Genomic DNA, 13,754 nt, shown 5'->3' on the forward strand with positions numbered 1-13,754 from the left:
ATTTACTGTACAGGTATTTAATATGTATTTTCTAAGTATTAGCACATTTACGAGTATATTCTGAAGGAAACATGATACAAGTCAAAGAGGGTTTAAATTACTAGTTTTGAAATGTTTATTTTTATTATCTGAATGTCTGGATAATTGTGTATGATTTAGTTTGAGATGTATTCGAATTAGTGCTGTTGATCGATCAAAATATTTAATCGATTAACTATTTGAATTTAATCGATTAATCTATAGATTAATCGAGTTTTGATCGAGTTGTAAAATGTTTTAATATACTATAATACACAATTATTGTTAAATTTAACTTGTGTTCGGTGATAAGCATAAGTGTTAAATGTTGTATATCTCTATATATTGTATCGTTATATTACAAACCAACTATTTTAATTAATTATTATGAGACTTATAATTTATTATGTCAATTTCTCCGGGATTTTTTGAGACAAACATAAATAACAAAAAGTATGAAGACTCACCTAGTTAATACTGCTTCATCAATGTTTTTAAACATGTGAGTGCATTCACATACCCCGAATTAAGTGCCGCTCTACGTTTAGTAACAATGTTTCCTGCATCACTAAACCCGAGAAAACTTTTTTCTGTCAAGCACTTCTCCACGATCGTTCAATTTAAATCCAAACGTTTCACGGAGTTTACCTCTCAAATTCTCATATGACATAATGGAGTTTACACTTTTCACAAACCACAGAAAACTGATTTTTTTTTCTTTATCAGACTAAACACACAACCTTCATATACACATATACAAACTCAGTACAGAAACTGCAACTGCAAACAGCCAGCGGTTGAAACAGAAGAGTGGCCCCTATTGTAATCGAAGTACCAGAGTTTATAAAGAGAAGACGGTAGTTACGCTCTCACTGCACACAGTGTAGACATGGCTATTTTATAAGGGATGAGGGGGACGAATCCCAGAAAAGTATGTATTTCATATGCTAGGAAGATGAGCTGACAACAAGGTGGAAGTTTTCTTGGAAAACCATAAAACGTAATAAGGGTTTCGCATTGCGTTTCAACTTTCAATAGAGGTAGACTAGCTCACTGTCCCCTTTCTGAAGTGTTTGTGCAAAGATTTTCTCTACGCTACCTGGTTTACAGTTAGAAAATAACAGTACTATTTTGCTTTTAAGTAAGCAATTCCAGAGAGAGAAATATTGTCGGAATATTTAGTATGAGTTTATATTAACAAAATAATAATTAATATCAACTACAACCGATTAATTTTAATCGACTAGATTATTCGATTAAATATTTTTGATCGATTAATCTTACAACAGAAATTGATCAATTAATCGATTAAATATCACAACACTAATTCGAATGGTTACTATTTTAATTTTTTAAAGATATTTGCGCATTACTGTTGTTAAGTAAATGAATAATTTAAAAGTGATTTTTCAACATATATGCCCAATTTCCTTATAAACTGTTACGTACATCACATGATATGTTTACCACACATTTCGGACAGTACCGGTACTGTGATTTTATGGATCTGCTTTTGTTAAATTTTTTAAATACTGGTGGTTAATATTAAACAAATATAATTCCTGAAAACGTGTTTAAAATGGAATCTATAAAAAGTCGTATATTTTTATAATTAATATGTAACAATAATTGTTATTGGTGATCAGTGTATTTACAGGAATGAATAAGCGTCCTCTAAAAATCATATTTTAAATCCAATAGTTCCTCAGGTAATGGGGCATTGATATGGCTTTATATTGTTTTTAAGATAGGGCTTTAAATCTCCCCTTAACTACATGCTGTCATATTGTAACTATTACTGTATGATATTACGGTGCACAACATATCAATTACTTGACACTCACACCACATTCTTTTCCTCCATTGTTCTCATTCATTCTAGTCCAGTAGTTTTAAACTTTCTGATCGATTTACCGTGTCTAGAGTTACATAAAATTATATTGTACAATGGACACGTGACGGCCGCATCGAGTCCTTTATATAGTTGGTGATAATAGACTGTCTCTGAAATCTATTGTTTTACAGCTTATAATGAAAAGCGAATGCCAGAAAATGAATGCATGTCACTTGGCATTAAAAGATGAAAGGTAAGCAGCTCACTAGAGACGATGGCTGACAGCCCATCAGCGAGTAATTGTATGTTTCGTGACAGATTCAATATCATCTCACAATTTTGGTTGAAAGTTAAAGATTTCTGAATAGTAGCTGGCTGTCTATTACGGTGAAGCAGGGTAGGGACTACGTCGGCTAAAAGTCTCTAAGGTAGCCAAGACGATGTGACAAAAACTGTGGAAACTGATAAATGTGACGAATGCAGACAGTCATGTTGAGAATTGTATAGTAGGTAAGAAATTCTTCATGTGGAACCACTATAAAGTACAGTCGAACTTATATAACTCGATTTTCGATAGCTCGAAGAATTTTAATCTCCCTGCGTAATCATAAATAATTTATATGTAGACTAATATTTTTTCTACATCTCGAAGTTCTATTACTAGAATTTTTCGACGTCTCGATGATATTTACCTTTCCAGCAGGAAATACACATATTCTTTAAGGGGTTAGGTACAGCTTACAGCAGTAAAATTTTTGGAAATATTCAACATTTTTTCCTCCATTACTGTATTTTGTACAATAATTGAAATTGGTATGTGTAAAACACTGTTCTTCTGCTATATTAAAAAAATATTTTTACGATTTAAAACAATTATTTATATATTTTTTCAAAATTCAAAATGGTGGCAGTTTACTGTGCAGTGATGAAGCGCTTCCCTCATAACTCATAATAAACTTGTTAACTTTTCATGTTCTTTCTCTCTTTTATTTTATTGCTGAAACTAATGTTCACAATATCATGCTCTTCCAACTACATTCCTTAATAAATAATATATTTTTATTTTGTGTTATAAGAAAATACTTATATATGACCTCTTTTTAAAATGAATTTATTTTTTATCAGACAATCTATCAGAGGTAGAGAAATGATCTTGCGTCATACTGTAGATATGACATGCATAAATACACACAAAAAATATCATCACAGAATGTTGGATAGTTTTTGAGTTATGTAGGAAACGCTTCATCACTGCACAGTGAACTGAATTTTGAAAAAAAAAAAAAAGTGAATATTTTTTTTAAATAGTAAAAATATTTTTTTCATATAGCAGAAGGACAGTGTTTTACACATAGGCTACTAATTTTCATTATTTTACAAAATACATTAATGGAGGAAAAAATGTTGAATATTTCCAAAATTTTACTGCGGTAAGCTGTACCTAACCCTTTAAATCAATTTTAAGGTGAAAATGAAAGTTATGTGCTAGTGTTCTGCAGTGTTCGAACATGAGAGAGGCAACCAAGATATTAGAAACTTCGACTTAGGTATAGCATATGAAAACTTAATCGCAAGATTTGTGGCAAATTTCTTAAGCGGTTAAAACATGAGTGGAAGACAGCGAATATTTATATAACAAGGTGGGATAAACACGACAGGCCTCCTTCTGCAGAGCGAACGTCGGCGAATATCGAACTTCGTCATACTCGACAAATTTCAACCGAACATAGCTCCTGTAATGCACAACGCTATTATGTACACATTTGAAAGCAAAACTGAAAGAATGTGATGAAATACCACTACTTTAATAAGCATTGTAGGCTACATTAGTATTTTTCTTCCTTTGAAAGTATCATTTTTCAGAAATCAACCCATTAGTACTATTCCTACCCCTGCAATCACTACAGGCAAGTATTTGAATTGTACGGTATAGTACCGTACGTGTGCACCACTCCGAGGACATATCTTTAACATTATTCTTCTCAAACTTGTTATGAATCGTCGTCCTGAAAAGCAAAGGAAGAGCCTATGGACAACCTCGACTTCTCCATGTTGAAAGTTAAGCGGTAATACCGTGTCATCATTTTGTTTTTATTAACATTTCTAAAATTAATCTGACTATACTTTTGAATTAACGGTTGAGGACCGCAAATAATATGTTACCCCCTTCCACGACCGGAATTTGATGATACTACTGTAAAATACAAACAAATCACTTTACTAGGCATAGAGGGGAAGAAAAGTAGTGCATCCATTTACGTAAACTAGGAACTATTGCGATTTTCAGTATGATAATTTTCGTTAGGTTTTTATTTACTCAAAATACAGTACAGTATTAACAATAAGTGTTTTTACTCAATAACTTAACTATCCAAGTGGACGTATTCATTATGCAATGTATAATATACTGTCTACAGCACATTAGAATGCAATATGGAGAGTTCATTTGAATTGAAAAATAATCAAAATCTGGATATTTAAACAAATTTTTAAAATATTGCCGTTTATTTCTATACGAGCATCATTTCTTTTGTGTGCATATTATCCAAAACGTTTATAAATATATCTTCTGAAATTGAATATATTGTTTCTGGAATGTAATTCTTTAATTCTTCTATTGTTGTAGGATGTTTAACAAACACAACTGTTTTACAGTAATCCCAAAATAAATAATGCAAAGCATCAGTCAATATGGGGGCTATAATCCTGTGCCTCTTGAAATAATAATTCTGTACCTACTTTATAACAGAGTATCTTACTTACGTATTGTAATCACTTCACTTCTGCCCGATTCGCACAGATAAATTTACTCAGATTGCTTGTCTACTGTCCGTCCAAGTAGTTAGGCCTATGTCGCAGGGTCGTAGAAAGGGGGAAATCACGTGACAGTTACATAACGAGGCCCTTTGATTTAAAATATTTTGAACAGTTGCATACTATTACATAGACTTACAATTTCTGACAGCAAATGTTTTCAGAAAAGAGCTAAGACAGCCCAGGCACTAGCCTTTACAGAGGGTCCAGTAGAAACGGATGTTAGAAACAGGGAAGCGACGTAACCAAACGGATACAGTACCTGTGCGAAAATATGATTCAATAATGAATGAACTTTATTCATCGAAAAATACGACCATATTTCTGGAATGTACTATACTCACTCACTCACTCACTCACTCACTCACTCACTCACTCACTCACTACTGCATACTGTGATCATAAGACGACTTTGACTGCATATTGAAGTAAAAATAAAATGATGTCCCTGTACTTGTTATCAATAATAACACTATCTAACATGAAATTTACTTCCGTGAAGATAATACATGTTTTTAGTCAATTTTCACTTGTAGATTCTGATAACAATGCTTAAAATGTTACATCACGTTACAATTTTTAGAAGTTTTAGATATCCTATATCGAAAACGACTGGCGTGCCATACGTTGGCTACCCCTGCCCTACACGATTACTTACATACTTACAAAATGTAAAGATGAAAATGTTTAAATTAAATTATGATTTCGGCTGATAATGAAAACTTATTTCTGGTATAATAACAAGAGAAAAGCGCAGTACATGTAATTAACATTTTTAAACCTGTATTTCGCTTTTCTCAATTGGCATTACTGAATAACATTCAATTTTTTTATTGCAGTAATCGTTATTCGACCTTACAATGTTTGAATAGGTTAAATATTCATAAATATACAATTATTAACATTTTGTGAGCGAATTTTCGGGATATATTATTTACATTTTTATTTTGTTCACGAAATAGTCCTAATAATATACTCGAGGTCTGAGATTTCCCAAATAAATCCACTAGCTTCGTCTCGTGGATTTATCGGCAAATCTCAGATCTCTTGTGACGTTACTATAGATAACCCCACAAGAAGTAGTCATATACTGATAAATTTGGCGACCCCGCAGGCCAGGTTACGTTCCCGAATCGAAATATGACGTGTTCTAGAAAAAGGGAAGATTTTCTTGCACAGTCTTTCTACAGTATGTCGGCAATAGCACTTTCCTGAAAATATAGCACATATTCATATTAGACATACCTATCAATATATCGTTGGCTAAATTCGTCTTGAATAAGTCTGCATAGTTATGAGCACATAAAGACAGAGATGTTACTGTCACTGTATGTTGTTAGCATTCTCAAGGAAGAAGGGGGGCGAGAATGCCCATTATTTGGAGAGACATGAGAACGTTAAACTTCGAAACTGCTGTCGAAATGGGGGTAACGACTTTTGGTCCAACTTCTATTTGTTCATATTCTTCCTAACTCAAAGAACATAATATGAGAAACCTATTCCAGCATCTTGAGACTTGCGTTGAATCAGTAAAGCTTGTCGTATTCCATATGAAACGTATAACAAGAAAATATCTGGCGTGTTAAAAACATATGCATATCAATAACTAAGGAAAGTAATATTAAGAATTTTCATCATCATCATCATCATCATCATCATCATCATCATCATCATCATCATCATCATCATCATCATCATCATCTGATTTACGGGTTAGGCCTTTGGCCTGTCCCATCTTCAGGGAATTTTCCTTGCCACCTTTTTCTAGGTCGTCCAATATCTCAGTATCCTTGTGATTGTAATTTAGTACTATTTTCGGTAGCATATTTATTGTTCATGGTTAAAATATTCTGGTACCAGTTGTGTTTTTGTTGTGTAATAGCCTACGTAGTTTCTTCTAAATTATAAATATATTTAGCTTATGCAAATCTAGTCTTTCAGGTAAAGCTCCCTGTAAAGCAGATTTGAATAATTTCAAGGGGAAAATTGTTCCGAGAAAGTTAAGACGGTGTCGGGTGGAGTTCCCGGGTAGCTCAGTTGGTAGAGCGCTGGTACATTCAACCAGAGGTCCCGGGATCGATACCCGGCCCCGGAACAATTTTTCTCTTGAAATTATTCAAATCTGCTTTACAGGGAGCTTTACCTGAAAGACTAGATTTGCATAATATATACGTCACTGTGTACGTTAACAGAAAACCACAATTCCAAGTCACACAGAGATTGTGTGCACTCGATGTGGGTCTCTGGCGTTTCGTCAGCCCACGCGAGTTGTGTGGATATAAAGGGAAAAGTTGAGACGGTGTTGGGTGGAGTTCCCGGGTAGCTCAGTTGGTAGAGCGCTGGTACGTTCAACCAGAGGTCCCGGGATCGATACCCGGCCCCGGAACTATTTTTCCCTTGAAATTATTCAATATATTTAGCTCTTTGCGGATATCTGAATTTTTGTTTTTGTCTAAACGAGTAACATTAGCTACTACTCTAAAAACATTAATTTCGGTAGTTTATATTCTTCTTCAATCTATTCCTTTATTGTCCAGTTTTTGCAGCTACACATCAGCATCGGAATTGCTAAGACTTTATAAAATTTCGTTTGTATACTTCGTGTTTTTATCTTAAAGATTTCCTAATAGTCCCACTTATTCTTTGTTTAGCTTAACATGTAAGCTTATATCTTCACTTCAGTCCTGTGATATATTGAAGCCTAAATAGTTAAAATTCGAAACCTGTTCCGTTGATTTATCATTAATAACTAATTTGCTTCTGATAGTTTTCTCCTGAAAGGCCATATACTTAGTTTTAGTAGATGAAAATTTTAGATTATAATCAGCCATAATCTTTTGAAGATCCTATGTGTTCATTTGAAATGGGACACCACTACTTAACACCTTGATTTATTAGTTCTTTGATGTCACCTATTCTGTATCCATTGTCTATTACTACTTTTGTTTCTCTTTTTTCTCATTATTTTCCCATAGTTTGTTCTTTAGACACGATCAAATGCTTTTTCATAATCTACGAATAAAATATAGTTAGTGGGCAAATTAAATCCACTTGTCTTCTGTATAACTTGTATTATAAATATGCAGTCAGAACAAGATCTACCTTTTCTAAAACCGCTCTGTTCCTCCCCTAATAATAATAGCTCACTTATGACATTTATTCTTCGGGTACCCTAATTATCTTTGCAGCAATTTTATAAGCGGTATTCCGTAAACTGATGCCTCTATAATTTTACATATATATTGAACGTATCTCTGGTACAAAGTACAAATTATTGTTGTCTGCTAAGGACAGAGCTAGGAGGAAGCCTTTTGTGATCTAAAGTGTTCTTGATCCTGAAGAGGAGGATTAGAATGAGCGAAGTACTGTACATAATATTATTAACAATAAACTCACTAGAGGTGAAAATCAAAACTCGAGTGGGATTTAATTGATTATTACTCCATTAGAAGAAAGTATATAAAGATTAGAAAAATAAAGTACTCTAATACAATACAATTTTAATTTACTTGCTAAAATTATATTTCATTAATATTAGCTTAACCAAAACGTATGAACGGAGCCGCCATTTTCAGTTGACTATCTATGCGGTACACAAATGACGATCGCAAAGCATGTTTTATGGTACCGTAAAGAATTTGCAGTTTGAAATGTTGGCAAACAAAGAAACAAATGATATAGAGGTGATAAAAAACAGAATAAAGTATATAAAGATTAGAAGAAATAAAGTACTCTACTACAATAAAATAGATATTATTTGACTTACTAAAATTCTATTTCACTAAAATTAGCTTCACCAAAAAGTTTGAACGGAGCCGCTATTTTCAGTTTACTATCAATGTGGGAAACAAATGACGATCGCAAAGCATGTTTTATAGTACCGGTACCGTAAAGAATTTGCAGTTTGAAATGTTAGCAAACACAGAAACAAATGCTAGAGAAGTGATAAAAACAAACAAATGCTAGGGAAGTAATAAAAACAAACAAATGTTAGGGGAGTGATAAAATTGTAGCGATAAACAGCCATGATTGATCGAAACATGTCCTTTCGTACTGTTTTATTGGTCGAAAGTAGTATGACGTAGTAAAAATGTAATAGATATAATAAATTGTATCGGCAGGGGACATCTACATCGTAATAAAACCAAGTTTGTGATCGGTGTAGGAAAAAATAATGTTAATTAAGCTACAACAATCAATTGTATGAATTACTACACTGTCATTCTGACTTCATTTATTCAGTAATTTATGTTTATAATTTCTGTGTATCTTTTATTTGCAAGGGACGATAATTCATTTCTACCCATGGGCGTAAGGATCCATAAATACGTCCTGATCGCAGTTAAGGATTTGAAAGCAGTCATTGGAAAGGCATCATCATCATCATCATCATCATCATCATCATCATCAACATCATCATCCTATCAAGCATTGGACCTGTCCACCGCTGTGGAGTAATGATTAGCACGTCTGGCTATGAAACGCGCGAGCCCGGGTTCAAATCCTGGTTGGAACAAATGACCTGGTTGGAGTTTTTTCGAGGTTTTCCCTCAACCAATTGAAGCAGAATTGCTGGGTAATTTTTGGCGTTGGTCCTCGGTCTCATTTTGCCATCATTCATTCATCATCATCATCATAATCATCATCATCATCCATACAATAGCCCGGGTTAAGTTCACGGTGCGACGTGCTGTACTTGTACAAGAGCGCAGCCGTTCGGATACTCAATCATTCACAAGAATATGAGTGGTAAACACAATAAGCCTCAGACTGTAGTGTAAGCCTTGGGGTCCCTTCTCCTCACAAAGAGACAGAGAGAGAGAGAGAGAGAGAGAGAGAGAGAGAGAGAGAGAGAGAGAAAACATTGGACCTGGTGATCCGTTGCAGTGTCAAAAACGTATTCATGCCAGCGCCTCAAAGGATGTCCATGCGAGGTATTACCAGCTGGTCGGTGATTGTTTAAAAGGGCTTTTTATGAAAATGATTCGGGTCAAATGCCATACTATGACAAAAAGGGTGTTAAAGTATTCCAGAGGGACTTAACTCAGTTTAGAAAACATTAAAAATAAATAATGAAAAATAATGTGACTGACTTTTGGTCTACTCTGTATTTATTCTACACCGTTAGGTGAACGATTAGTGAATCAAGTTAGATTAAGGTGACTATGTGTTCTAATTTTCTAAGGACAGTCTTCTTTTATCCTTATGCTGCATTCGAAGTAATATAAAACACCTAATAGAAGTTCTTTTTCTCAAACGTTTTGTGAAATATCTTATTTTCCAATTCAACTTCCGCTCTAACTTAGTTTTAAATTGTTCGGCAAAAATTACGTTTTTTGTTAGATCATAACAATTTCCACTGTTGTCAACAACCGTGGGAAAAAGTACCAGAGAATTTAACTCCTTCAAGCTAAATATAATCGGCTCTCGTTTGCCAAGGAAAAGAGGTGGTTAGAAATAAAGTAGGTCTAATGCATACGAAATGGAACTATAAAAGTTGGAGATTTATCCTTCGATGAGGTGGAACAATTCAAATATCTTGGAGCAACAGTAGCAAATATAAATGACACTCGGGAGGAAATTAAACTCAGAATAAATATGGGAAATGCGTGTTATTATTCGGTTGAGAAGCTTTTGTCACCTAATCTTCTGTCAAAAAATCTGAAAGTTAGAATTTATAAAACAGTTATATTACCAGTTGTTCTGTATGGCTGTGAAACTTGGACTCTCACTTTGAGAGAGGAACAGAGATTAAGGGTGTTTGAGAATGAGGTTCTTAGGAAAATATTTGGGGCTAAGAGGGAAGAGGTTACAGGAGAATGGAGAAAGTTACACAACGCAGAGCTGCACGCATTGTATTCTTCACCTGACATAATTAGGAACATTAAATCCAGACGTTTGAGATGAGCAGGGCATGTAGCACGTATGGGCGAATCCCGAAATGTATATAGAGTGTTAGTTGGGAGGCCGGAGGGAAAAAGACCTTTAGGGAGGCCGAGACGTAGGTGGGAAGATAATATTAAAATGGATTTGAGGGAGGTGGGATATGATGGTAGAGGCTGGATTAATCTTGCACAGGATAGGGACCAATGGCGGGCTTATGTGAGGGCGGCATTGAACCTCCTTAAAAGCCAGTAAGTAAGTAATGCAATAGGCTCCTGTGTTGATTGAATAATTTTAAGAAAATGCATGCATTTGCAGTGTTCAATTTCACTACGACAATATCATTAATAAGAGAACTGACCGGCGCAATATGTCGGAAACCAAGTAATTGATGGTTTAAAAACAGTACCATAAGAAGAAATGAAACATAATTTTCTTCTGACTTTGAAACATGTTTAACATAAAATAAACATATTTAAACATATTTCATGAAGGGAACAACAACGTTTGTTGACGGTGACATTGTACAAAATAAATTAATAAAAGCAGTAAACATTTTTAATTGAACGCATTAACAAAACTTATTGATGATGACATTGTGTAAAATAAAACAATCAATACACATAGTGCTTATTAAGAGGCACCAACACAGCTTATTGGCAGTGACATTAATGATTCATAGTAGGTCTAAATAGAAACATTTTTACGAAGTAAAATAAGCATTTCATGAAATAAGTTTCTATTAAAGCGGTTAGACACACATTTGTTACTTTTCCGATTCTAATATTTTTTGAAAATATTTATTTCTGTCACTAATCAAATACATGGATAAGAAATAGGCATTGTCTAATGATGCATAAAACATTAAAATTTTAATTTAAAAAAAGGCAGTGACTGGAATATTACATTCAGAAATTCATCGCGGATGTAGCATAGACCAACCTCCTACGGCGAAATCTAACTAGCGATTCTGTCGAAAAATTGGTCTACACAACTGGCTTCATATGGGTAAATGACCAGCAGTCAAGTACCCGCAAGTAATAAAAAAGTTATTTCCAGGAGTCTTCCTTGATGGTTTTGTGGTTTGGAAAGATGTTTGTGTGTTCAAATCCGACCGAGGCCGATGGATTTTAAGGGGTTAGGTACAGCTTACAGCAGTAAAATTTTGGAAATATTCAACATTTTTTTCCTCCATTACTGTACCTTGTACAATAATGAAACTTAGTATGTGTAAAACACTGTCCTTCTGGTATATGAAAAAAATATATATTTTTACGATTTAAAAAAAATTGTTTACATTTTTTTTTTCAAAAATCAGTTCACTGTGCAGTGACGAAGGGTTTCCCACATAACTACAAAACTATCCAACATTCTGTGATGGAATTTTTTGTGTCTATTTATGCATATCATATCTACAATATGATGCAAGACAACTTTTCTGCTTTTAATAGATTGTCTGATAAAAAATAAATTCATTTACAAATAGTCAAATATCAGTATTTTTTTCTAACACAAAGAAGAAATATTATTTATTAAGGAATGCAGTTGAAAGAGCTTGATACTGTAAACATGAGTTTCAGCAATAAAATGAAAAGGAGAGAACATGAAAACGTTAACAATTTTATGAGTTATGAGGGAAACGCTTCATCACTGCACAGTAAACTTCCATCATTTTGAATTTTGAAAAAAAATATATATATAATTTCTTTTAAATCCTAAAAATATTTTTTTAATATAACAGAAGGACAGTGTTTTACACATACCAATTTTCATTATTGTACAAGATACAGTAATGGAGGGAAAAAAATGTTGGATATTTCCAAAAATTATATTGCTGTAAGCTGTATCTAACCCCTTAAAGAGCGATAGAATCTTTAGCATGGCTAGTTCCGGGAAGACGTAGATCCCGTACCATAGATTTAAGGCATGTTCCTGGAAGAGGGCTCCAAGCAAAATTCGTCGGTCATTTCTCTTCTACACTGAATATAAACACTGAATAACTTCCACAGTTGAAAGCGTCGTTAAACGCTACCTACCTATATCCAGGAAAAGGGAACACGATTCGTATGATTATTAATTTCTTTGCTACTTTGTTACATTAGCGTACCGGTATTATATTAATTAATCTGCAGTTTTTGTCACTAGATTTCCCTTTTTGCTCCTCAGCACACTTGATATGCTTGGAAAACATATGCTGCCATTTTGACTATAGTCGATACTTCTAAGTATATTTGGTTCATTGCAGATGGTCCTTCATACTATTCTCTTTCTCTGTGAGGCCGGGAGAGGAACATTCCTGTGCACTGCGACCTGAGGTCTATTATGCGCCCCTGGGATGAGTTGCAAGCCCACCGACCGCACCCACTGCGAAGCGGCTTAACCGCTAACACCCTGACGACCAGTCCCGCCATCCCTCTAAGACCGTATACAATTCCACCTCCAACAGTCCCCACATTCCCCCCTCAAACGGTCTTAGGTGTAAATTACCCTTCCCGTCTCTTTAACGGTCTGAGGTGTAGACCCCCTCTACCGTTGAGAGAGGAGTGGGTTCCGCTGCTGAGTCACCAGCTACCACTTCGTACTATTTATTAATTTCTTTGTTACTTTATTACATTAATGTATTATATTTAATCTGCAGTTTTTGTCACTAGATATCCCTTTTGCTACTCAGTACACTTGATATGCTTGGAACGTATATGCCGCCATTTTAACTATAGTCGATAATATTTGGTCCATTGCAAATGGCCCTTCATACTATCTTCTTATAACATTGTCTCCTGGTTACTGAAAGCCAAAACAGCCATACGAAAAGGAGGGAAGGGAAAAGGTTAATTTTCAATATAGCCAAATCGTAGAAAATTATAACGCATTATGCAACGGTAAGATACTGAAATACTGCCAACATCATAAAATAATTTATTTTTAAACTAGAAGTTTCGTCGTCCTCGTGTTGGGCCCCAAGTTTCCGAGTTGAAATTCAGCTGAAAACGATGACCACATCAAAAAATCCTATCACAGATAGAGATCTCCAGGCAAAATTCGTCTTCTACAACTACTACTGATACTACTACCATAGTCTAGTATATACAGTCACGAAGCTTGAGTTGTGAGGGTATTAGGAACAGACTGTGCCGGTACTATTTCGCATTGTCTGTGATGAGACGATAGTAGCGATCCAAGTGGTTAGCAACTGTCTATGGATGCA

The 13,754-nt window shown here is 34.5% G+C and overlaps 1 non-coding gene across 1 annotated transcript; it reads left to right on the forward strand.

Annotated features, from left to right (window-relative positions):
* The first annotated feature begins 6,688 nt into the window (after positions 1–6,688).
* TRNAN-AUU (transfer RNA asparagine (anticodon AUU)) lies at positions 6,689–6,761 on the forward strand. The gene has a single exon. It is a non-coding gene; the product is annotated as a tRNA-Asn (tRNA).
* Positions 6,762–13,754: the final 6,993 nt, after the last annotated feature.

The sequence above is a fragment of the Periplaneta americana genome, chromosome 2 (assembly GCF_040183065.1).
Source record: "Periplaneta americana isolate PAMFEO1 chromosome 2, P.americana_PAMFEO1_priV1, whole genome shotgun sequence".
Taxonomy (NCBI): Eukaryota; Metazoa; Arthropoda; class Insecta; order Blattodea; family Blattidae; genus Periplaneta; species Periplaneta americana.